Source organism: Lactuca sativa, chromosome 2 (assembly GCF_002870075.4).
Source record: "Lactuca sativa cultivar Salinas chromosome 2, Lsat_Salinas_v11, whole genome shotgun sequence".
NCBI classification, from domain to species: Eukaryota; Viridiplantae; Streptophyta; class Magnoliopsida; order Asterales; family Asteraceae; genus Lactuca; species Lactuca sativa.
Window position 1 is genome coordinate 195,235,880 of NC_056624.2, and position 26,391 is coordinate 195,262,270.

The following is a 26,391-nucleotide window of genomic DNA, read 5'->3' on the forward strand; positions in this document are numbered from 1 at the left end:
TGTATGGTATGTGGCAGTTTGGGGGAGCTCACTAAGCTTCGTGCTTACAGTTTCAGTTTTGGTTTCAGGTACTTCCGCAAGCAAAGGGAAGAGCTCGGGATGATGACATCGCACACACCACAACTTCAGTCTTGTCCTGGGAGTTGATTTAGTTCTTGTTATGTTTGGATAACAGTTGTGATACAGTTTTCCCGCAGTATTTTATTATGATTTTCGAAACACGCAACATATGTTTTTATTATGTGATACTCAGTTTCGTGGTTTTGTTATATTAAAAATCGAAATTTTTGGGTGGTATTTTTGGGTTGTTTCAAGTTGGTATCAGAGCCCTGGTTTGAGGGATTCGGATACACCTCCGGGTGCATCTGAACTCAAACTAAGGGAAAGATAAAAAGATTTTCAAAAAGAAAAATGTTTTCGAATGAGATTTTGAAAAGCACTTAGAAAGAAAAGAATTTTTTTAAACAAGATAAGGGTGTGGTGCATGTGATCAGCCGAGCTCAAGTAAGTACTCCCAAATTACCCATACAAGTTTATGATCATTAGTTTCAGTTTCAGTTTTAGTTCCAGTTTCAGTTTCAGTTTCAGTAGAATAGCATGCTAGTATAGGACTAAGGATCTAGGAGGATGCCTTATGTGCCTGCTATATGTGTTACAACTTTATGAGAATTGCATGCTAGTATTGAGTAGACAGCAGTAGGATAGCCTGTTTAGGTTATGCCTGGTAGCGTGAGCTTAGCATTGTATGCTAGAGTAGCTTCTTGTTATGAGAATAGTTTGCCTGAGTATGTTTCCCTTATCCGAATGCTGCTTGCTTTGTGCCTTGTGGGACTCTAAGTGGTGGGAGTTAGCCATTGGGTGAATACGTCACATCACATGTGATCAGGGTTGAATAATCTCAGAGTGTTGGATTTGGCCCTATTGCGTAGCTCTCGTTTGAGTCCAACCGTTATAGGGACGAGTCTTTTACTCGAAGGATTATCCGAGCCTCATTGCATGTGATGGTATTCAGGTGGTGACTAATTAGCATTACAAGGAGGCCTTCAACAGCTGAGGACTGGTTTGAGTGGAGTCAGAGATTTCCCTAGGGCAAGCCTAGGATGAGAGTAGCAGAGATCAGTAGTAGTAGAAGTGACTTGGTGGAGTCAAGGCAGTTCTTGAGAAAAGTACGGATAGATGTGGAAGGTAGTATGGGCCCGTACTACTGAAAGCAGAGGATCCGTACTCGAATCAAGGAAGGTCGAGACAAGACCAGGGAGCTAGTAGTAGTATCAATGATTCCTTGAGATATTTCAGTTTTCTGATATTGCTATGATGTGTTTCAGTATGGCGGTTTTGCGTCCGAGGACAACATCCGACAGTGGAGGTGCCGGGGAGGGATCAGGATCAGGCTCGGGGAACGAGCACATGGATGAGCAGACCAGAGAGTTTCTTTCTTCAGAGATTACTCGTATCATTTTAGAGCAGACTCCTGTGATCTTCGGTTCGATCAAGGAGGGTATCTTAGAGCTGATGGATGAGAGATTGGGCACCTTCCGTGCCGAGATGGCGGCCATGATGGGGTCGCGTACACTTACATTCAGGGAGTTCAGGACATGTGGAGCTCCGGACTATCACGGGGCGCGGGACCCCATAGCGAGTACTAGATGGTTGGCGGATGTGGCCAACGCGTTCCGCACTAGCAGGTGTCCCGAGGGGGACAAGGTCAGATTGGTGTCCTGTCTTCTGAAGGACAGGGCACGGGATTGGTGGGAGGAGGTCGGACATACCATTGGAGATGATGCAGCATTGGATGCCATGACCTGGGCTGATTTCTCTACCAGGTTCAGGGCGGAGTTTGCACCAGTTATTGAGGTGCAGCAGCTAGCCAGAGAGTTTCAGGACCTCACCCAGACTACAGAGACCGTGGCGGAGATCACCGTCAAGTTCAGGGAGAGGGCTCTTCTTGTTCCTCAGTATGCGGCCGATGAGGAAATGAAGAAGGCCCGTTATCATGAGATGTTGCGGAGCGATATCCGCCAGTTTGTGAGCCGGTCCAGCTGTAAAACGTTGGATGACATGATGGCTAGGGCTCGGGAGAGGGAGATTGATCTCGAGATGGAGAAGAAGAGGAAACCGGAGGCGGTTTCGGGTTCAGGCAGTTCGGGCAAAAAGCCCAAGGTTTCTGATCACAGATCCAGGAGTCAGCAGAGCCACGGTCGATGTGGAAGTGTGGGAGATTGCACGAGGGAGTGTGCAAGGCAGGGAGTTCCGGTTGCTACAAGTGCGGTCGGACTGGGCATTTGAGCAGGGATTGTACGGCCCCTGCTACTGCCGTTGCAGCATCAGATCTGATTTGCTTTTAGTGCAATCAGAGGGGACATAAAAAGTCCCAGTGTCCGAGTTTAGCTGCAGCAGGGAAGGTGGCTGCACCTGCCCCTGCTACTTTGAGGATTACAGATGGCCGGCAGGGCCGAACTGAGGCGCCAGTGGCGAAGAGTAGAGCGTTTCAGATGACAGCAGAGGAGGCGCGAGCGACTCCTGATGTGGTGACGGGTATGTATCTTCCCTTTATCTCTTTATTTTATTGATTGATTATTGCTTATGATTGTATGTTTTATATAGGGTCGTTCTCTGTGAACGACATTTCTGCTATGGTATTATTCGATTCGGGGGCTACCCGATCATTCGTATCGCTTGCGCTTAGCAAGAGATTTAGCAGAGCTCCAGGGGAGCTGGATTGTCCATTAGAGGTTGAGATAGCAGATGACAGGACCGTGAGGGTCGGCAGAGTGCATAGAGGGTGTTCTCTTCAGTTGTTTGATGAGTAGTTTTCGGTGGACCTGGTTCCTATTCCCCTACGAGGGAATAAGGTTATTGTGGGCATGGATTGGCTAAGCCCCAATGGGGCGGTGATTGATTGTGAGCTTCAGCTAGTGAGGGTCCGCACTCCCAGTGGGTGAAAGTTAGTGATTCAGGGCGAGAGGCCACAGCGCGGACCGACCTTTTGTTCCGCCGCAAGGGCGAGGCGCTATTTTCAGCAGGGTTGCGCTGGTTATGTAGCTTATGTCTTGGATGTCCGGGAGAAGGGCAAGACGACAGTTAATGATGTCCCGATAGTGCGAGACTTCCCGGATGTATTTCCCGAGGATTTACCGGGAATACCTCCTGAGATGCAGGTTGAGTTTAGGATCGACCTGATTCCTGGTGCGGCTCCGATAGCCAAGGCACCGTATCGCCTAGCTCCCCCTGAGATGCAGGAGTTGTCTACGCAGCTGCAGGAGCTGCTAGACAAGGGTTTCATTCGGTCGAGCAGTTCGCCTTGGGGAGCGCCGATCCTGTTTGTAAGGAAGAAGGATGGGTCGCATCGTATGTGTATAGATTATCAGGAGTTGAATAAGGTGACGGTGAAGAACCGTTACCCACTTCCGAGGATAGATGATTTGTTTGACCAGCTTTAGGGAGCGTCTTGGTTCTCCAAGATCGATCTACGCTCCGGGTATCATCAGATGCAGGTTAGGGATGAGGATGTGCAGAAGACTGCTTTCAGGACCAGGTATGGTCATTATGAGTTTGTGGTGATGCCATTTGGGCTCACCAATGCCCCAGCCGCGTTCATGGATCTCATGAATCGCGTGTGCAGACCGATGCTGGATCGGTCAGTGATAGTATTCATAGATGATATCTTGGTATATTCCAAGACGCAGGAGCAGCACGAGGAGCACCTGAGGGAGGTGCTGGAAGTTTTGAGGAGGGAGAGACTTTTCGCAAAGTTCTCCAAGTGTGAGTTCTGGTTGTGCAAGGTGCAGTTCCTTGGTCACCTCGTCAACCAGAAGGGTATTTTAGTGGATCCGGCCAAAATAGAGGCCGTGATGCAGTGGGAGGTCCCGAAGTCTCCATCTGAGTTTCGGAGCTTCCTAGGACTGGCAGGGTATTACCGGAGATTCATTCAGGATTTCTCCAAGATAGCAGTGCCGCTCACCTGACTGACCAAGAAGTCGGTGGTATTTCGTTGGGGGTCTGAGCAGCAGGTAGCGTTCGAGACCCTCAGACAGAGATTGTGCAAGGCTCCGATCCTTACCTTTCCAGAGGGAGTAGAGGACTTCGTAGTCTACTGTGATGCCTCAATCACAGGTATGGGAGCATTGTTGATGCAACGAGGCCATGTGATAGCTTACGCCTCGAGACAGTTGAAGCCTCACGAGGCTAACTATCCTACCCATGATTTAGAGCTGGGGGCGGTTGTGTTTGCCCTCAATATTTGGAGGCATTATCTTTATGGGGTCCGATGTACTATCTACACGGATCACAAGAGTTTGAGATACCTTATGGATCAGCCGAGTCTGAACATGAGACAGAGGAGGTGGTTGGATGTACTGAAGGATTATGATTGTGAGATCCTTTACCATCCAGGGAAGGCCAACGTGGTGGCCGACGCCCTAAGCCGCAAAGTGTCGGCAGCCCCTATCAAATATTTGTGTTTGAGGATGACAGTGATTACTCCGTTGTTGGAACGGATCAGGGAGGCTCAGGTTGAGGGCCTCAAGGAGGAGAGGCAGAAGTGTGAGAGGATAGTGGGTCGAACATCTTCGTTTGATTATGACAATCGGGGATTGCTGACACTTCATGGGAGAGTGTGGGTACCGTACTGGGGAGGAGTACGGCAGGTGTTGATGGATGAGGCTCATAAGCCTCGATTTTCTATCCATCCAGGGGCGACGAAGATGTATAGAGATCTTCGACCCAATTATTGGTGGCCCTGCATGAAGCGGGACGTCGCCTGGTATCTTGAGAGATGCCTGACCTGCAGGAAGGTCAAGGCGGAGCACCAGAGGCCTCACGGCAAGATGCAGCCGTTAGACATTCCCGTGTGGAAATGGGAGGACATCACCATGGATTTTGTCACCAAGGTTCCTAGGACCGCACGAGGAGTGGATTCGATATGGGTAGTAGTGGATCGGTTGACGAAGAGTGCTCATTTTATCCCGATCCAGGATAGTATATCGGCAGAAAAGTTAGCCGATATCTATGTGCGTGAGATTGTGGCACGTCATGGAGTGCCGGTATCGGTGGTGTCAGACCGAGATGTCTGTTTTACCTCCAGATTCTGGAAGCGGTTCCATGACGAGATAGGTACTCGTCTTCATTTCAGCACTGCTTTCCACCCTCAGATGGACGGGCAGAGTGAGAGGACGATTCAGACTCTCGAGGACATGCTCAGGGCATGTGTTCTAGACTTCGGTGACAGTTGGGATAGATACCTTCCGTTAGCGGAATTTTCGTATAACAACAGTTATCATGCGAGCATTGACCGACCTCCCTTTGAGATGCTTTATGGGAGGAAGTGCAGGACCCCGATTTGTTGGGGCGAGGTAGGTCAGTGAGTCATTGGAAGCACAGAGGTGGTGCTCAAGACGACCGAGTTGATCCAGCAGGTCCGTAGTAGACTGCAGACTGCGCAGAATCGGCAGAAGAGTTACGCCAATAGGAGGCGTTCAGACTTGGAGTTCCGGGTGGGTGATATGGTCCTTCTGAAGGTCTCACCTTGGAAGGGTGTTATCAGGTTCCGGAAGAGGGGCAAGTTGGGTCCCAGGTTTATTGGTCCTTTCAGGGTTTTGGCCCGGGTTGGTCGGGTTGCTTATCGGTTAGATCTTCCTGAGGAGCTTAGTCAGATCCACAACACTTTCCATGTGTCTCAGTTGAGGAAGTGTTTGGTGGATGAGTCAGCAGTCGTTCCCCTAGAGGATATTCAGGTTGATAGCAGCATGAATTATATTGAGAGGCCGGTCGCGATTCTGGATTGGAAGACAAAGACCTTGAGGAACAAGGAAATTCAGTTAGTGAAAGTGCAGTGGCAGCACCGGAAGGGGTCTGAGTGGACGTGGGAGGCTGAGGAGGAGATGAGAGAGCACTATCCGGAGATATTTGCGGATTCAGCCGTAGCAGACTTCGAGGACGAAGTCTGAGCCAAGTGGGGGACAATTGTAACGACCCGTCTCCGGTATGATGATTCCATAGTATTTAATTAGAAGTTTGCAAGAGGGACTCGGCGAGTTCATAGCCTGACTCGCCGAGTAGGGACGGGATTTCGAGCACGTGTTAGTCGGCGACTCGGCGAGTCTATATTTGGGACTCGGCGAGTCTGCCTGCCTGGAAGAAACCCTAAATCCCCGGGTTGTTCACTATTTAAACCACCTTATAGCCCCCAATCTCGCCTCCTTCACCCTCAGAAAGCTGTGAGAAAACCCTAATCCATCCTTGAGTGATCTAAGTGTTCTTGTGTTAAATTTTGAAGGCTTGAAGAAGGAGAAGAAGAAAGGAGCAAGGAGAAGAGGTGTAGAGCAAAGATCCAAGGGAAAATCAGAGTTCTTTAAGGTATTCTTCGGATTCCCTCCTGTTTTATGCTTTTAACCTCCATTAGAACTCTTCTAGATCTAGTTTGATGCTTTCCTCAAGCCTTATGATTGTATGGATACCCTATTATGACGAGATATCCTTAGATCTGTTCATTTAGGAGTTGTAGAGCCCAGATCTATTGCCTTTTTGAAGTTACCTTGCATGAAAACCCTAGATCTAGCCTTTATTATGCTTTTTGAGCCATTTTAGCTTCATGGATGCATATGGGCACGTAAAGATAGAATCTTTACGTGCTAATCGGGTTAAGGGAGTCCAGATCTATAAGTTTTATGCACTGGATTCAAGCAGAATCGAGCTTTGAGTTGCTGCATGCAAGCGACTCGGCGAGTCGAGTCGCGAGTCCCCGTTTTTCCCCTTTTGAGTGATGGCGAGTGGAAGCCTGTGAGTAGTAGAGTGGACTCAGTGAGTTGGAGAGCAGACTCAGTAATGGAGGGACTCGGCGAGTTGTTCATACAACTCGACGAGTCCAAGGCAATCTTCTTAAGTTCAAGAACAACTCGTCGAGTTGTTCATATGACTCGGCGAGTCGGATGAAGATTGTCTGAGTTCTTGGATCGAGAGGGTACTCGTCGAGTCGATGCCATACTCGACGAGTAGCCACAAGTAGGGTTGAGAAGTGAGACTAGAGACTCGGCGAGTTGGCGGCCCAACTCGGCAAGTCAGGTCAACTGTGGGTTGACTTTGACTGAGAGAGTTGACTTTGACCAAGGGTAAAAGAGTCATTTTACCCCAGTGCAGTGTTTAGTATTTGATTGAGTGTGTTTATGGACTTGTAGCCGGAGAGATACCGGAGCAGCAACAGTTAGCTTCCAGAGCCATTCACACAGCAGCCAGTTCACGAGGTGAGTTTCCTTTCAGTAGGAACGGGTCTACGGCCACAATGCCGGCCCGTTTAGTTAGCAGTAGTCCCGGACTTTGGTCCGATGCAGTAGTTAGAGTGCTTGATGTCTTTGTGATTCAAGCATGTTTGTGTTATGTGTTCCGGACTCTGTTCCGATGCAGTATGCAGTATATGTGATTATAATAGTTGATATGTGTTATGCTATGCCATGATCAGCCAGTTCCGGACTCCGGTCCGATGCAGGGGACAAGGTCCCAGTCAGTTCCGGACTTCGGTCCGATGCAGCTAGTTCCGGAATTCGGTCCGATGCAGTCAGTTCCGGACTTCGGTCCGATGCAGTTAGTTCCGGACTCTTGTCCGATGCAGGGGACAAGGTCCCAGTCAGTTCCGGACTTCGGTCCGATGCAGCTAGTTCCAGACTTCGGTCTGATGCAGTGGGCAAAGCCCAGTATGTGCTTTATATGTATTGTATGGTATGTGGCAGTTTGGGGGAGCTCACTAAGCTTCGTGCTTACAGTTTCAATTTTGGTTTCAGGTACTTCCGCAAGCAAAGGGAAGAGCTCGGGATGATGGCATCGCACACACCACAGCTTCAGTCTTGTCCTGGGAGTTGATTTAGTTCTTGTTATGTTTGGATAACAGTTGTGATACAGTTTTCCCGCAGTATTTTATTATGATTTTCGAAACACGCAACATATGTTTTTATTATGTGATACTCAGTTTCGTGGTTTTGTTATATTAAAAATCGAAATTTTTGGGTGGTAATTTTGGGTTGTTTCACACAATGTATGTTCTCTCTCCAAGAGACTCTGGTTACAAAACGCGACCTAACAAGTATATTGCTAAGCCGTGAAGTAGACTCACATTAATGTTATCTTGTTCTTGTTATTGTATGTTCCTTCTGTTCTTTGTTATTGTATGTTCCTCCCTATTTCTATTTATAGTATGTTCTTTCTCTTTCTCATTATAGTATGTTCCTTTCTGTTCTTGTTATAGTATGTTTTGAACCCCTAAACTATACCTATTATACTTACTAGTATGTTTGTTTTGAACTGTCTCTGATTTGTAGAAAATACTCGATTATCTACTGAGTTATGCTCGTACTTTTAAAACGGTGTTTATAAACAATAAAGTAACATAACTTAAAAAGAGTTTTTGAAATGGTTTGATCACTTATAAAAGCATAAGAAATCCTTTACTGTGATGGTTATCAGTTATCACAAAATGGTTATCAGTTATCACAAATAACATTTACACAATTATTATTGTGTTCAACTTGTATCCCCCCCTAAAAGCATTTAAAACATTTAAAAGATTGATTATAGGGGTATGAACTCACCTTATGTGGGTGATTCAATCGAAGATTCGCGTAAGGATGAGAAGTTCCACGAGTGAAGTCCCGAGACACAAACGAGTCCTAATGACATATATTGATACATATATGCATGAAATTAGCAAATCTAACTACAAAGGTGATTGGGAACACAACCTAGGATGTAAGGATAACTCACCAAAGAAGTGTTGAAAACAAGATATGAGGTCGAAGGAGTGTTCACGGCCCAAATGAAGGATAGTTCATGGCCTAATGGAGTTCACAGTCCAAATGGATGAATGGTCCAAGACCCAACTTGATGAGTGGTTCACGGCCTACTTGAGTGATTCACGGTCCACTTGAGTGGTTCACAACCCAAACTTGTAGAAAACTTGAAGATCTTTGTGTTTTGGCTAGTGTTTGAAGATCCTAAGTTGTATTATAAGGAGATACGAAGGAAAGAGGGTGAAAAGAGTGGAAATGGTGTTCTTGAACTTATGATACTTGAGAGAGAAAGGGGTTGTTTGCAGCCAAGAGAAAGAAAAGTGAGGAATAAATGAAAGAAAAGTGTATATATATATATATATATATATATATATATATATATATATATATATACATACATATATATAAACACCTTTTGATGGGTTTTCCGGATTAATTTCATTCCTCTAATCATAAGCGGAAAGGGGTTGTTTGCAGCCAAGAGAAAGAAAAGTGATGAATAAATGAAAGAAAAGTGTGTATATATATATATATATATATATATATATATATATATATATATATATATATATATATATATATATGTAGGAGGGGTTCACGGCCACCCTTGGGTTCACGGCCGTGAACACCTTTTGATGGGTTTTCCGGATTAATTTCATTCCTCTAATCATAAGCTAACACTTCTCGACATCCAATCCAACAGTGTACTAGGCTTAGAACTCATTAGAATGACCCTTAAAAGGCTAGTAAGCAATGGAATTAAGTATGACTTTTGGTTGGATTGATTGGCTTTACCGGATAAATTTTTTTGGGTTGTCTCACTAGATCTCGAAATTTTGGAGGCCAAAGGAAAGGGTTAAGAAACCCTTTGCAATCCCTTAACTTCCTCCCTAAGGCACCCAAGGCACCCTTAGAGCCCAAGAAACCCAAGGACACTCTAGATTTTGTTCCCCCCCCCCCCCCCCCATCTCTTTAGGGAGGTTCTAGAATTGCCCAATACTCAACTATTAAACATTGTCACATTTAGTCCCTGTACTTTTAATTAATTCCTTTAAACCCAAAATTAATTCCAAATTAAATATTAATTAAACAATATGATTTCTAGTTAATATATTATTTCCATAATACATTAATAAATCATTTAATTAATTTATTAACCAAGTAATAAATTAATAAATCATTCTTCTCCCTCTAAAAGTTATCATATTCAATTGCCAAGTTTTAAGGCAACCCAAAAGGACTGAGCTACTATCAATTCAAGTTTATACCAATTATAGTTATGAGCTTAGACACCTAATACAACATGGTATACATAGATTTAGGGGATGTAATATCTCTTTTCATCCATCCTGCTCAGAAACACAAATTGATAATCAATATACCAATGACCAAATCTGGAAAGTATAGTAAACAAAAGAGTTCTTGACAACCATTAGCAAAACACAACTAAAGTACCACAATTATTTTTCATTTTAAGGTATTATATTCTGAAATGATAAAAGTAGTAAAGGCCTAAAGGGTGAGTTATATCTTTCCCGTACATTGTAAAGCAAGTAAATAAAAGTATGTAGCTATTTTCTGTATTTGACAATGTCTAACATGATTTTCTACAATTACCTGTCCCGAGGAGAATATTTGCATCAGATTCACACTTTAAATCTGTCCAACTTCTTCATTCACAATTGTTTTTTAGATTCATGAGCTTCTCTTCATGCTATTGAATCAAGTTCTTGACACCTAGGTGGGAAGTATATAATTATAGCCAAAGTTGGCACTGATTTCTCTTAACATGTAGTTATACATTACATAAGATTCCAAATAAACCTACAATAAAGGAACCAAAAGTAATGTAATGAATTCCTAAGTATAAAATTTGAGGAAAAATAATCTTTAACAAGATTGATTTGCTTACTTTCTAACACAAAAAGACATATATTCCCTTGTTACTTAACCATAAAAATAGCTCAAAACTTGTTTGTTTTTGTCCAATAAACAGAATGAATATGTACAAGTTAAGAACATGAATAAACCTGAGTGATCTTGGGAAGATTATACATTTTTCGACCTTTATATAACACTACAATCAATTCTTTATGCTCCCGAGCATCAGAACATACTCTGTGTTCATGACATCAATAAAATCATATAAAAATCAAGAAGGCACATTCACGGGAGGTATAAAATCAAATATGGAAATAAATTTATTTGGTATAAAATGATTACTTTCATATGTTTCATACCTTTGCTTTAATTCTCAATGGAGAGAATTATTGAGCAGGAACTATCTGTTTGACGCCAACTAAGAGACCTGAAAGAGCCCCACCAAATCTAGAGATAGGCATGTAACTACAAGTAAGATAAAAACATATCAAAATTGTAGCTATTAGGATTTCATTATCAGATGCTAGAGTAGAATCCAGACGATCTCAAAAACTGTGTGCCTTCACATTTGAATGACCATTGAAGCATGTAAATAAATTTAACGATATAATTGTTTTTGTTTGTAGATGCAGTGTCAGTGAATGAAGTTAACATTTTTAGTGATTGTTGTTGAAATCGACAGTGATTGTGGTCGATCATCAACATGATCGATTGTGTGAGCGATGGATTAGGGAAAATTACGGGACCGAGATCGAGAGATAAAGAGATTGAGATCGAGAGATCTGTAGATCAATCTGGATGCGAATCAATCGTCCGAAATAAGGTGGAGATGCAAATTGGGACTGGTTGTTTAAATCGGAGTACCCGACTCTTCACATCAGTGACTGCACCATGGTCTCTCCAATCGAAATCATCTGGTGTTTGCACATGTCCTAGAAAAAAACACACACAACACAAATTACTCACGTATGTATGTGAACGTAAACTTGCAAAAGAATATGAAGAAGCTTCTTATTATATTCAATAAACAAAGTTACAACTAATGTAAGGAAAGCTACTACTATATATACTACTCTAGCTATGCTATCTATCCAATTAATAAATCATAATCACGTTTCAAAAACTTACTCCTAAATTAAAGCTAGATATAGGATAAAAACCCCTCATGAATCGGTCTTGCTTTTGAACAAGTAAACTTTTTTTTTTTTATTATTATTTTCCATGTTTATTATTTATGAATATGCTCCATCAGTTGCCCATACCGTAAGTTACAGGATCATGACGACCCGTAAACAAAACTATTGAACTGTGATCCGTTGACCCTTACCTGTGACCTAATAAATAAACGATTAACCTAACATCCGAGAGATCGTTCATCAGAAGGATCAGAGCCTCGCTGGCGTTGGCAGGAACCTGAGATGAGATCGAGGTTTTTGGAGGCGATACGACCCGTCGCGGGTTGGAGGATAGATTGTTCGGAAGGATCGACGGAAGGAAAAGAAAGGTTGGAGGATAGATTGTTCGGAAAATAGGTGGCGGTGTTGCATCCATGGCCAACAGGTGATCTTCTTCTTCATCTTATTTTGATTTGAATCCAAGTAAATTTGGATGTTTGGGTTTTCCTGAAAAAATTTATGATAATGGATGGGATATAACTCATGGTTGTTTGGGGTTGTTTCTTGAATTCAAGAAACTGAATTGGTAAGACTATCACTATTTTTTTTGAAGAAACTGAAGAAGCACACCACGTGTTTGATAAAATGCATAGTTGATATTCTCTTAGTTTTGGCCAACTCAGGTGTGTGTGTGTGTGTGTTTCAACTGATCAAAATTTTCTTTTTTCCTCCATTAACATATGCGGTTAACAGTGTCTGTCTCCTTTGCAGCTACATGTTTCAATAGGTCACAGTTTCGTCTATTGATACCCTTGTTAGAAGCCATGCCAAAGGAACTTGGTGCTAGCCTGCATGATATGCTTAATCTGATCACAGGTAATTTCTTGAAACAACATTCTGTCATGGCCTCCATGTGTTCGATAAAATGCCTCAATGAAAAAATAGTTAAAAATCTTTAATGTTTTTACTTCAATTTGTTCCTTATTCTTTTCAGAACTATATAACTCAATTTAGATTGGGTTGGATGCCATTTTCATAACAATAGGTTGATGCTAGTTCCTTATTCTGTCAGAATTTGCAGTTAAATACATTGAGCATATCGAGAAGAAACACAGGGAACCCGAAGAATGTTAGTTCCTTATTCTGTCAGAATAGGTTGATGCTAGTTCCTTATTTTGTTTGTTGGGTATATTCTTGATAATACAAATTCTTAAAGAATATTCTTGCAGAATAGTTTATTTTGTAAGAATATTATTTGTTGTATTCTGATAGAATTGTAGTTAATTATTTGTATGTTTAATGTGAAGGTTTTACAAGTGTATCACTACAAATTACTTGGCAATGAATTTCTGGTAGAAATGGCTTCAAGAATGGCTTAAAGACCTGAAGGGAAAGGGTTGAAGAATGAATTAAAGAATGATCACACTCATTTTTTAAGAATGTTGTTATTTTTTAAGAATTATACTTGTTATTCTTTCAGAATGTTTTGTTATTATTCAATGAATCACAATCATACAATGTAATTTTTTGATATATTATTAGTTCAAGAATCGATTTTGTGTATTCTTTCAGAATGTATTTACTAGTTTATGTTTGGCATTCTGCCATTCTGACAAAATAAAATCGAAAAATACATTTACTAGTTTATGGTTGACATTCTATCATTCTGACAGAATAAAATCGGATTTTAAAATTTGAATTAATTTAAAATATTCAGATTTTTAAAAAATAAAGGAATTAATCATCCCTAAAAATACGAAAATTTCCTTTTTTAATATAGGTTAATTGACTAAAATGCCCTTATGCGGAAATTTGTGTGATTATATGATACATGCTATCCTATTCTACTACCATAGACCCTCAAATCATGACATTTGATTATATTCCATCCGATGGTCCAGATCTGTGCATTCTGGCACACAATAGTTAGTAAAAACAAAATAACCTAACCCTATATATATATATATATATATATATATATATATATATATATATATATATATATATATATATAATTTTGGATTTCTTGTGATGTCATGGTTTTCAAAATATTTGTGTGTGAGACTTAAATTCTCAAACTTCAACCGTAAAACATCAATTCAACTATGGTTTTCAAAATATTTGTCTCTAGTGAGACTTAGGTGTTGTTTGTTTTTTTAAGTCAAAATGTCTACAATCTGCGGACCACATCTGCAAGCCTCTGCGGCAGAAGAGGTGAACCAAATGTCTGCAGTCTGCAATAAGAAGACTGTTTGTTTTTAACGTCTGCGGGATGTTAAAATAAATTGATTTTTTAAACTTAATTTTATGTCATAAACATTAAAAATACATTTTTAACAAAAAAAAAAAAAAAAAAAAAAACTGCACGGTGGCCCATGTTTTTTTTTTCTTTTTTGGTTTAGGTTAAAATGAGGTCTGAAGACCTTTGAAGACAGTGGCCCATGTCTGCGCCAGGAAGACCCCGCGCATACGTTTTCTGATCTGCGCACTTCCAAAAAACAAACAATCTGCGAGGACATATGTCTGCGCGTTGTCTGCGCGGCGCAGACAAAAGTGGTTGGGTAGATCTTCACACAAAAAACAAACAACCCCTTAAATTCTCAAACTTCAGCCGTAAAACATCAATTCAAGTATACTTGATACCGTTTGGTTAAAACACGCAAAAAGATATAAAATTCCTATTATGTTGCAAACATACGACTTCCAGTCGCCTTATCTAATTAATTTTTTTTTTTATATACAAACTCAGTAAAAACAAATTATTCATTCAATAAAACTTTGAAACAAAATCGGTTAATTGGGTTAGTTGGATGTAGAATCTTATTTTGGCCATTGTAACGTGTTGCAATTGTTTTTTCGCTAAATAAGTTTTAATAAAGTTAAACTGTTCAATATAAAAAATAAAAATGGATTACTATTAATCAATATTGGGCCGATCTTGTATTAATAACTAATAAGGTATTAAGAGTTAACAGTGTTTCTTGGGCTGAGCTCCACCTATACAATTTATAGTATATCTTATTCTTATAGATTTCATTTTTTTAATCAGTGTTTTAAAAATTCTGATTAGACATCGATTAATTTATGGTTAGTCTTTATGTGCTACTCGGCCGACTAAAATGTGTCCAGCTACTAATCCTTACCTAGACAATGAGTGAAGTTGTTGAAGACGGTTACTTTTCAATATTTTAATGAATTAATATCTCAATAGAAACTATTTGATGAATGATCACTGTTGTACTAATCGTATTAACATATTTTGTAATAATATTAGTGATACTTATAAAATTTGGTATGATATTAATTATATTTATTGTTTTAAAATTTAACGAATTTACAATTTAGGGTCTTCGATTAGTCCTCGACTAATCCCCAACTAAGCCAACTAATCCCTAGTCGATAATCGACCAACTAGGTACCCTAGCGACGTTTACGACCTTGATTTTAACCAAAGTACTTGCCCAAATTGAAAGAGATAAACCTACACAATTTATGTTACATATTTAAATATGAAAATCAAATACAGTTTATGGAATAAAAGACATATATAAATGAAACTTCCTATATTCCGATCGATATTGGAAAAAATACAAATGATAAACTGCTCTATCTGAGTGATCTATGTCAACCCATCCCAGGGCTCATATGGAATGTTAATCGCGAAACACTAACAAAATGTTAGACGTGCTAGGGTTTGAACCATAAACCTCATGCATGAAATTTCAGATATCGACCAGTAAACTCCTATAGTAAACTCCTTTAATTGGTGGTAATTCTCAACACAGCCCGTGACAAGACACTAACCAGGCACCAAGATAAATAGGTTTGGGTAAGTTTTTTTTTGACCTGTTGAACCTGTTTATTATATGGGTCGTGTTTGAGTTTGCAAATAATTTGTGGGTTAGCCTATGGACCCATTTATTGTATTATATTAAAAAAAAATAATAAATAAATAAATAAACATATATATATATATATATATATATATATATATATATATATATATATATATATATGTATGTATATGTATATAAAGGAGATAATAAGGATTACACTACAAGAATAACAGGCTATCGCGACGACACGTATCCCGACAAGAAAAGTCATCGCTAAAAGGTGGGCTCTGCCGACGACAAGGTGTCACCAAAACGATTTACTACTTTGACCATATCTGTTTGACCTTAAAAGGTATCCAGACGACAAGTCGTCGGGACAACATGGGCGGGAAAGACAAAAAATTTCGTGGTCATCTGAAACTCTATGCCGATGACAAGTCGTCGGTATAGGCTACAACAAATTAATTTTTTATTTATTTTTATTCGATTTTGTAGAAAACCGAAACCGCATAGTTTTCTGAAACTCTATGCCGACAAGAAGTCATCGGTATATGGTAAGAATCCAACATGACGATCCGTATGAAAATTTTAATTTCTTTTAATAAGACAAAAGATAGAAACGACGTCGTTATTTGAACCCTATACCGACGACATGTCGTTGGCATAACATTTTACCCTTACAGAAGAAGGTATCAGTCATCGTTCATCGTTTAGTTGCAGCGAACGATACACTCTTTCTCTCTCGGAATGACCGATGATTTTGCACAATCTTCACGGGCAACGAGATATAGATACATATTTGGTCCTTGTTTTCTTGATTGTTTATGATTGCTAAAGTTTTTAACTCCAAATTTGGGGTTTTTATTTCTTGCCAGCCGTGAACCACCCTCCACCCTTCACATGTTCACCACCGTCTTTCCTTCACTACCATCGTCGACCACCCCGCTCCTTCCAGCTTATCTTCTTCTTTACAGCAGGTAAGGATGAAGTTTTTTTGATTTTGGGGGTTTTTTCTTTTGTTTTCTTATTTTGTGCTTTTTTGGTGCCCACCACCCACCACCGGAGGATCACCATTAAATCCAACCACCAAAATCCGGCCATCACATGAAGAACATAAAAAATCTGTGAAAAATATTTATATAAAAAAGCAATCTTATACCGACGACATGTCGTCGGTATAGGTTTATCTGTAAAAACTGTTGGAAACTTTTCCCTACGACATTTCGTCGGTATAGATTTATAATAAAACTTTTTATTTTTACCTCGAAAATCTTCCCGACGATCATATATAGACGACAATTCGTTGCATAGGTGCATTTGTACCGACGACATCTATATCGACGATATTTTTGACTTTTACCGACGGAGCTATACCGATGACTTTGTATGGTCGACAAGTCGTCGGTATAGGTTTTACCGACGACATGTCGTCGGCATAGGTGTTGAAAAAGTCATCGGTATAGACCTCGTTCCTTGTAGTGTTATAAGTAAACATGTGATATTTAGATTTCTTTTCTTGTGATCTACGAACTTGAATTTGACCCATGAATCCAAATAATATAACTCACAAACCCACGAAGCCGTATAATTAAACAAGTTACGTGGGTTGACCTGTTTATGACTAATCTGGGTAAGTTTCAGCAAGACGACACGAATATTTATATGGGTCGTATCCGGGTTGTGCTTTTACGACCCACCGGCCCGAACACGACACCCCTAACTTCGTGGGGAAAAGAATCGTTTTTTCCGAGAACACCGAAAAACTAAAATCCGCTCTACACAGTTTTGATCTTGGTTATAAAAAATGATTTTCTGTTTTTTGGTTTAACCTGGTTGCGAAACTGGTTTTCTTGTTAATATCTTTTGAAGTTGAAACGACGTGATTGGTTTTTGAGGGTCAGTTTAGAGTAATACTAGTTCTAAACCAAGGTCAGATAGCTATTAAAGCAATTTTGTTTTGAATTGATGTGTCATGCTTCGTTGGTGTTCTCACGATCGACTTGTTTCAATATTTCTTTCGGATTTGTAGCAGTGGTGCTTGGTTTTATATCCGCTCTAGGGGACAAAGTTTTATTGAGGGTCTTCTGGAGTCAATAAAAAGATGGAAGAACGAATTTATTTGGTTGAATTCATCTCATTTTTCATATCGTAACATATTTCACCTTCCATGTACTATTAAGGATCAAAAACCTGATAGGACTTCCGATTTAGCGCATTATATAGACAAGATCTCTCGTTTAAATGTATCAATGAAGAAATTCCTAGAGGCAGTATTAGGGAAAGTTGGTATGAGCCCTCACTGGATACGTATGGGTTTCGTTCCTTTGTTGTATGTTCGAGGGCCATGTATTATTTTCATATTTATGTATTTGTTGTTTTTTCTTGCATATCGGTTGTCTAGTTGCTTTGATTTTGTCGTTAGATGGGAGCCGACTGCCATTCTTATTACTTGATTTTGTTGAGGGTCGGTGTTTTTCCCAGGAGTTGGACTATGATGAATTTAAATTGCCTTTAATTGATGATAGCTTAAATTAATGATGATGAAGATGAAGGTAGTAATGCAGAGGAATAAGAGGAAGACGAAGAGGAATTTGATTCTTCTATTCGGGTTTATGATTCTTATGATACCAATGATGGTGCTAGTGAGAAAACCCCTAGTTTTGTTGTTCCTCATGTTGTGTTGAATGATGATATGAGGATGGCGATGGTGAGCATGATGATGGGGGTTTGGTTCTTCAAAAAAGAAACATGGGCTTGGTTGTGTCTACCACTTTTGTAGTGGTATTTTCTGGTAGAGAGGGTGGCAGTGGAGTAGAGCTGTAAAGAGATCTTGCTCTTTGGATCCTACTGCTTTTCAGTTATTTGCTGACAATTTGGGTGTTACTAGGCCTCTTTCTTACATCGGGCAGCTAAACAGGGGAAGTCCCCCTCGAGATGTAAATACTCCACACCCTTTTGGGGCCATTTATGCTCCCTAATGGGAATATAGGCGGGGCTAGTCTTTGTTGGATCCTAAAGTGGCCATGTCGTTTTTTTCTTCCCCTAACACCAGTGTTGTAAAACTCGCCGAGTTGGTCGATTACTCCTCCGAGTACTCGCTACTCGGCCCCTTACCGAGGCGAGTTACAGAATCCCGAGTACTCCCCGATCGGCCTCTTACTGAACTGAGCAGTGTTGTAAAATTGTTCAACTCGGTGATTATATATATATATATATATATATATATATATATATATATATATATATATATATATATATATATATATATATATATTATATACTTATTGCGAAACTGGTTTTCTTGTTAATATCTTTTGAAGTTGAAACGACGTGATTGGTTTTTGAGGGTCAGTTTAGAGTAATACCAGTTCTAAACCAAGGTCAGATAGCTATTAAAGCAATTTTGATCGGTCCACTTTTCGGTTTCGTTATTTCGTATTATTCGGTTCCAATCTAGTATGGTTAGAACTTAGAAGCCAATCACCAGCCCTGTTGACTGTTCCATAAGTTACATATTTGATTGTAGTTAGGTGTATCCGTTTTTTTAATACTATTAGTTAACGTACCTAAATTTATCTGTTTCCTATTAAATGCGACACCTAATTCGGGTTTAAAAGCGAAGAGGTGCATGGATGATCGTACACTGCTTCAAACTTGAATGAAATGCATCATATACATAATACATGAATAGGGTTTCACCAATTAAATTGGCTTTCGTATGCATTTAATTACCAGTTTAAGACACGGATTTAATCTAATGATATGTCAAAATGAACTATTTTTAGCAATTCTTAGGTTTATTTTGTTGATGGCTTGGTTTAACAATACTTTGGAACATAAGTACAAGTATGACAACTAAAAAAACATATTCAATTGTAATTTTATGGCTACAAGAAAACATATTTTAATACTTTCATGAACTAAACTCAAGAAACGAAACTAAAGTATGTGCATCAAAGTGTGAAAGTAAACCTCTCTTCCCCATTGATTTAGTCCAGGAGACAAAGATGTTTTGGTATGTCCAAAATTAAACATCGCTATGCAAATATGTTTAAGTTTGCTCTACAACTCATGTTTTTGTTTTCTTGTTTTCTTGTTTTTGTTTTCTAGTTTTTGTTTTTTTATAAACAAAAGTTGTTGGAAACAATGTGAAGGGGAAACACAAAAAGGGAAAAGATGTGATCCAGATTTGGGATGTACATATCTCAAGGGCGCACGTGAGTGTGGGCTCTCATGCACGTGTGTTTATGGTCTTGATATTTGTATTTTATGTCTCATGCCCAAAGGACTTGGTGCTTTATTTTATTATTGTCAAAATCTATTTTTTTCATGGCTTCAATCCCCATGATTTTTCAATAATTTACTGTAGTCGTATGTACTTATTCATTTTTTGACTTGTACAATATAACTTTGAAACTGCAAACTATGATGCCCTTCCTCCCTGCATGTGTTAATATATTTGTTTCTTCTCTCGTATAAATCTGCTCATCTCTTGATTGTACCATAGAGCTATAAATTTCTTATGTTAATGCATCTTTTACTTGTAGTGTATACTTTATTTATTTTTTTATCATATTTTATTGATTGATATTAAAATTCATATTAACATGCTTCTTATCGACCTTTGTCCACCCTTTTCCCATCAATTTTATGAAGATACTAACAATATAACTATCATACACTAAAAGATGCATCTTAATACACAGATGTTTATCCTTTTCAATTCATGGACTTGCTAACTTTAAACAAAATTTATGATTTTAAAATAACATCAAGTCACTTAAAAATTGCATGCTTCCCACACATTTATAATCTTCTAATTTGATAAACCGGTTTATAGAATAGTTTGGTAAACATGGGGTTATTTGTTTTGCATCATGACATACGCATGTTGAAATAAAAAAATGCATTCTTATTGGATAAATTTGGAGCTCATAAAAGATAGAAAAATAAAGAATACATATCGTGAGTGTGTTATATGTATTATTCTTGAGCATAAACCATTCATAAACTATAAGATATAAGAAATAAAATAAGATGTCCATAAACATTGTGCAATCTATAAATGATTAAACCTTATCCAAAAATTGAACCATTGATAATCTAGTACTTCTAAATGGTGATATAGAAAAAACAAAAATAAAAAACATAATAGAATTTTGAGACCAATTGTTAAGAACAACTATTGATGTATACTTGTGACCCACACAATGAAAATCTAATGGTTGATGAGTCGGATCCCACATACGATGTTTAGGGTTCAAATCTTGATACACCCCAAACATTACTAGCGTTCCACGATGTACCTCTAATATTGTCCTTGGAGCAGGTTGATGTAGACCACTTAGATGGTACAGTTTACCATTTTTTTTTACTTTGTTGGAACCTAGTATTAGACGTCATTCCACCATCAATTGCTTCTATAGGGTCATAGTGACAATTCAATTTCAATTTTTTTTTATTCCTCCATTTTGGCATTGTTCCCACATTTTTTTATATAACTTCCAATGATTTTCTTCTTCATTCACTATATAGTTATGATTGTGCATCGAGTGCAGTTGACTTTTATCATAGAAAGGTAAATTTTGGATGGTGCTTTGATGGTTAGATGGAAGAGTTTGAAAACAAAAAGATGATGCTTTTCAATGTTGACTTTAAAAAGAGTTATGACTCACCTTATTTGTTTATTATTGTTATGGAGGGGTTGCATGTGTGTATGGAGGATGTTATACCCGTTGCTATATGGTTTTTCTAATATGTGTTAGCTGGTTGTTAATAACCTCTTCTAACGAAACGAGCACTAGGGAATACACACTGCAAAAAGGGGGGAAATACTAGGTTAGAAAGCTATATTGAGGGATGAACCTAAGTATTGCTCTCTGATGCTTAAGTAAAATGTCGGTTGAAGCTATAAGTAAAATTGCTTAAATTCGAGAAGTAGTGATACCACTTTGATGTGCACTTGGTCCCCTTTTATACATGCAGTCGGTCAAATTTGTTGCCTTTCTAATTGGGTGTTTCTTGTGTCTAGTGGTTGCAAGGGTAGAACCCTTCAATATAATAATATTGTTTTTCCATGTTTCCCGTGATAATGTTTGAGGATTCATACGAAGTATTTCCTTGCTATAGTTTATTACAATTCAGTGTGATCGGTTGGTTTTTAGTTGCTCTTGGCTACCATCTTGTATTTGTATTTAGGCTTGTTGCCTTTGTTCGGGTTTTTTTTAATTGTGTCGGCTCGTCCTTGTGTATGGGTCGATCCCAATACACTATTAAGCCCCCAACCCAATTTTAAAGGCGGCTGCTAAACAGTTTTTAATAATTGGGCTTAAATGTGCATTAAAACATTAAGGGTATCGAATTGTCCATTGCGTTTTACATGTTCCTAGGTTTCCGTGTGGCCTTCATGTTTCCATGATTTGGCAATGCTTGCTGCTCCCACACTCTATTCATTATAAATTCTTGTCACATCCTATTGTCTTCTTCCCTCGACCTTTTCAGTTATTCTTCCTATTCTTGTTACTTCGTTTTCTTTGAAGAAGAAGAAAAATGTATTGCCCTATGATTCCTGCCCTTACATCGACCGTCACTCACGAACTATTGGACCAGATTTATTTTAAATACCATCTTGTTGAGGAGGATGGCGCTGTCATTCCTGGTGCTACTACGATCGTTGACTGTCATCTGCCCAGTAAGATATGCTTCCATTTCTATTATTTCGAAGCTGGTTTGGCCGGGAGTTCCTCCTACCCCTTTGTTTGGCCAAATTATTGAAGCCTATAAGATATATACTTGCCAACTAAAGCCTAAATCTATTTCAAAGATAGTTTGTTTTGAATTGATGTGTCATGCTTCGTTGGTGTTCTCACGATCGACTTGTTTCAATATTTCTTTCGGATTTGTAGCAGTGGTGCTTGGTTTTATATCCGCTCTAGGGGACAAAGTTTTATTGAGGGTCTTCTGGAGTCAATAAAAAGATGGAAGAACGAATTTATTTGGTTGAATTCATCTCATTTTTCATATCATAACATATTTCACCTTCCATGTACTATTAAGGATCAAAAACCTGATAGGACTTCCGATTTAGCGCATTATATAGACAAGATCTCTCGTTTAAATGTATCAATGAAGAAATTCCTAGAGGCGGTATTAGGGAAAGTTGGTATGAGCCCTCACTGGATACGTATGGGTTTCGTTCCTTTGTTGTATGTTCGAGGGCCATGTATTATTTTCATATTTATGTATTTGTTGTTTTTTCTTGCATATCGGTTGTCTAGTTGCTTTGATTTTGTCGTTAGATGGGAGCCGACTGCCATTCTTATTACTTGATTTTGTTGAGGGTCGGTGTTTTTCCCAGGAGTTGGACTATGATGAATTTAAATTGCCTTTAATTGATGATAGCTTAAATTAATGATGATGAAGATGGAGGTAGTAATGCAGAGGAATAAGAGGAAGACGAAGAGGAATTTGATTCTTCTATTCGGGTTTATGATTCTTATGATACCAATGATGGTGCTAGTGAGAAAACCCCTAGTTTTGTTGTTCCTCATGTTGTGTTGAATGATGATATGAGGATGGCGATGGTGAGCATGATGATGGGGGTTTGGTTCTTCAAAAAAGAAACATGGGCTTGGTTGTGTCTACCACTTTTGTAGTGGTATTTTCTGGTAGAGAGGGTGGCAGTGGAGTAGAGCTGTAAAGAGATCTTGCTCTTTGGATCCTACTGCTTTTCAGTTATTTGCTGACAATTTGGGTGTTACTAGGCCTCTTTCTTACATCGGGCAGCTAAACAGGGGAAGTCCCCCTCGAGATGTAAATACTCCACACCCTTTTGGGGCCATTTATGCTCCCTAATGGGAATATAGGCGGGGCTAGTCTTTGTTGGATTCTAAAGTGGCCATGTCGTTTTTTTCTTCCCCTAACACCAGTGTTGTAAAACTCGCCGAGGTGGTCGATTACTCCTCCGAGTACTCGCTACTCGGCCCCTTACCGAGGCGAGTTACAGAATCCCGAGTACTCCCCGATCGGCCTCTTACTGAATTGAGAAGTGTTGTAAAATTGGTCAACTCGGTGATTATATATATTATATACTTATTGAGTTATTATTTAACACACACACATGTCATTATTACTACATATGTATCTTAAATTTTCAGTAATTGTTCAGGATATGAGACCATTATGTGCTTTTCAGTTTTTTTGTATACACATGTATCTAATTTTGTTATATATTTCAATCAACTTAAGATTTTAACTTATGATTTTGACATATATATGTTCCCTAAAAATATTTCTACATGAATTATTGAATCCAAGTACTCCCTGAGTACTCCTGAGTACTCGCTACTCGGTAGTCGGCTGAATAGGTACCGAGTAACGAGTTCTACATCCTTGCCTAACACTAAGCTTAGTTTGGGGAGAAGAAATAGGGAACACAATCGAAATCTGTTTTAGATGAAACTTGTGGAAAATTTGGTCCTAGGTCATGAAGTGATGTCTTGGTTTAAGGAGAATCAAGATTTGCATCGAGAGAATCATGACCTGCGATAGAACTTGTAAAGCCCTTTGTTACTCCATCATCGGGGTTGTCACATAATGTTCAAACATTTTATGACCGATATGTAAGCATTTCAGAGAAGGTTGTTGAATTACAAAGGATTGGTTCAAGTGTTGGGATGGTTCAAGAGGTAGAACTAAATGGTGTGAAAGGTGAATTTGTGTCTCTACGGAAGGAAAAGTTATTTTAGAGAGGAAATTCACTGATCACCGACAGTTAGAGGAGGATATTTCCTTGTTACAGGGTAAGGTTGCGTCTTTGGAGTTAGATAAAGTTAGGCATGTTGGTAAGATTGTCATGTTAGAACATGGCATGCAAAAGTTCAAGGGTGAACTTGGTGCGTCATCATTAAAGAACATAAATTTTCAGACTAGTGTAACTAGGCAAAGTGGTCAGGTGTGTAAGGTAGATGAGGATATGAAGTGGGTGTTATCAGAGGGAGTGGAAAAGGTGGTGGATAAGTTGTTTGCTGATTCATCCTTTTATGATGCTAATCGAGACCTTCATACTATTTGTATTGAATTTGGCATGAGACAAGGGTGCAAGATGATGAATAACAAACACTGCTTAGGGTTAACCAAATAGGATATGCCTTTGTATGATCCGAACTGGATACAACGGATGAAAGAGTCATTTTATGTGTTGTTTTGCAGTTACTACCTTGCCGAGATTGGTTTTCCTTTGAACTCTGTGGATCACTTTGTGGGATCTAGTATTTGATCATGCCAATGGTGAAGCTGATGGGTTTGAGCCATAAGAACTTTCCTATGTGCACATGCAAACCCTAATTGCTTGGATCTAGGTTTCTCTAATTGAACATGCATTGTATCCAAGACTTACAATTCTAGATATAATGAAAATAATTGAGTCTAATCATATGAAATCGGATCTAGAACAATACCTTGGATTACTTGCTTGATACTTCTTCTTCTTGGAGCTTAGAGTCACAATTGTCACTCCTCTAATGGCTTACAAACACCAACTAGCAAGAGAATGATCTTGAGAGAGAGAGAGAGAGGGGAGGGTGAGAAATCAGCTCTAGGGTTCCTTGCCTTGCATGAGTGCCGATCTCCCTCACCCAAGGGATCTATTTATACTATGAGCTACTAGGGTTTCACCCTTAACCCTAATTAAATTACTTAGGCCCTAAGCAATCCAAGATCCTCCTAGATACAAGTCTTGGACGATTTTATGGTCTCTTAACCCTAAAATCCATCCACCCTTATATCCATAAGGATACATAGCCCAAAACACAACTATCACACATTTGATAGTTTATGCCCCTTTATTCAATTAACCTCTTTAAGTTACCAAATTAATTCTCAATTAATATATGACTTATATTAATCAAATAGCATTATTATTCCTTTAATATATTATTCTCAATAATATCTCTTCTCTCTTAACAAATCATCCTGTCAAGTTGCTATGGTGAAGGCAACCCAAAAGGACCATGCACAATCGGGTCAAGTACTTACCAAATATAGTTACAGCCTTAGACACTAATCCAACAGTCTCCCACTTGGATAAGTCTTGTAACTATATATGCAAACACAATCCGGTTAGCAATCGTAGCTCTCAAAGACGCTGTCAAACTCTGATCTTATCAGTATCCTGTCCTTTAGATAAGGGATGTCCAGCAGTTGGTTTCACGATCTCAGATTCATTTAACATAGAACTTAATGGAACACATCAATTCAGTCCTGACCGGGCCCGACACATAAGTCAAATCAAATCATCGAGCGGCCCTGATATCGCTTTTACCCTCTTAGGATAAAAGTAATAGATAAACTTCGACTTATATGCATTTATTATTTACTAATCAATCATACACAACAATGCGTTTTATGACATCAATTTACTGATGCGGTTTCGCATTATCAATGCACAACTAATTAAGAAACAATAAACCATATATCTTGGTTTTAAGACCATATGATATTATCGTCTTGCGATCACTTGTGTCTCATTCCATAAAGTGATTCCAGCAAGCGTGGGTTTATTCCAATGCTCAAAACTTGTTCATAAGCACTCATGAACGTTGCAGCAAACCATTGCTATGTATAATACCTTTTAGACAATCTACACATCAATTTATGACAATCTTCATTCATACCTACTTCCAACATATGAACGATTGTGGACCATTCGAATAATTCGATTATTCTTAATAACTCAATTATTCAGGAAGTCAAAACATGCAAAGTGAAACAATAGTTAAACAATTA